Source organism: Poecilia formosa, unplaced genomic scaffold, assembly GCF_000485575.1.
Source record: "Poecilia formosa unplaced genomic scaffold, Poecilia_formosa-5.1.2 Scaffold1733, whole genome shotgun sequence".
NCBI lineage: Eukaryota > Metazoa > Chordata > Actinopteri > Cyprinodontiformes > Poeciliidae > Poecilia > Poecilia formosa.
In genome coordinates this window covers 3,838-5,041 of record NW_006801672.1, presented here as the reverse complement: position 1 = coordinate 5,041, position 1,204 = coordinate 3,838, and the positions used below count along the sequence as shown (strand labels likewise).

Sequence of the window (1,204 nt, the reverse complement as noted above, 5' to 3'; positions counted from 1 at the left end):
ATTAGTCAGACCTGTGAAGACGCTGTTGCAGTAATCAATGCGGCTAAAGATAAACGCATGGATGAGTTTCTCTAGCTCTTGCTGAGACATTAGTCCTCTAATCCTGGAGATGTTCTTCAGGTGATAGAAGGCCGACTTTGTGACTGTCTTAATGTGGCTCTGAGGTTCAGGTCAGAGTCCATGACTACTCCCAGGTTTCAGGCTGATCGCTGGTTTTCAGTTGTAATAACTGAAGCTGAGCATTGACTCTAGTTCGCTCCTCTTTAGGTCCAGAGATAACTTCAGTTTTGTTTCTGTTCAGCTGGAGACAGTTTTGGCTCATCCACACATTTATCTGTTCTAAGCACCTATTCAGTGATTGGATGGGGTCAAAGGTCACCTGGTAACATCGTGATGTAGAGCTGTGTATCATCCGCATAGTTATGGTAGCTAATCCTGATAGAGATTTTTTGGTATTATCATTTTGTTCATATTCAGTCTAATGTTAAGATTTTTAGTTTAAAGTGTTCTCTTCCTTATGAGTGTATAAACTGACCTGGAGGTCACAACTGTCTGTTCATCTTCATGTGAGACAGTTAACTCTGTGTTTCTCAGACCTTAAATTCTTATCAACCAGAATACCCCCTAACTTAAGATGTTAATCTTCTTCTTTATTGACAGTTTGACCTAGAGTTGAACCGGGCTCAGACCGTAGATCAGATATCACACCTGGAACTGAGTTGCTGGTTTGTTTGGGTTAAATGTTTTATGACCTCTGTTGTTTTCCTGACTGCTCTGCTTGTGACAATAAAACAGGGGCTCACGCGGAAGCAGATCAGAACTCTCTGTAAACGGCCTGGAGAGGCGGTTGGCGGAGATTTCTCCTTTTGCAAAAGCTTGGCCTTAAAATTCATATACGTTGTCTGTGGTTCATTCATTTAGGTTCGAGAAAAATACCCAACATTAATTGGTGCCGTGACCCGGATCTCTCCCCGTCGCTGTCAGGCAGAGGAAGACGCGCTGAATCCGTGCACGGCCAGAGTCAACTGGACCTGGAAAGACAGACCCAGGAAGCAAAATTCTTCGCTGGGCCAGCGACACATGTCCGACTTTGTCTGCCAACGGCGGAGTGACGAGAGCCGACTGGACAACCCAAAAACTACAGAAACGTAGGTGAATTTTTAAAATGGCTATTTTAGAGGTTTGAGTATCCTTGTTAAACAGC

At 43.9% G+C, this 1,204-nt stretch overlaps 1 long non-coding RNA gene across 1 annotated transcript in view; it reads left to right on the top strand.

Annotated features, from left to right (window-relative positions):
• Positions 1-889: 889 nt before the first annotated feature.
• Positions 890-1,204, top strand: part of LOC107835344 (uncharacterized) — a 3,788-nt gene continuing 3,473 nt past the window's right edge. Inside the window, exon 1 of the long non-coding RNA XR_001661149.1 lies at positions 890-1,148. This is a non-coding gene — a long non-coding RNA (uncharacterized LOC107835344). The remainder of the gene's footprint in view (positions 1,149-1,204) is intronic.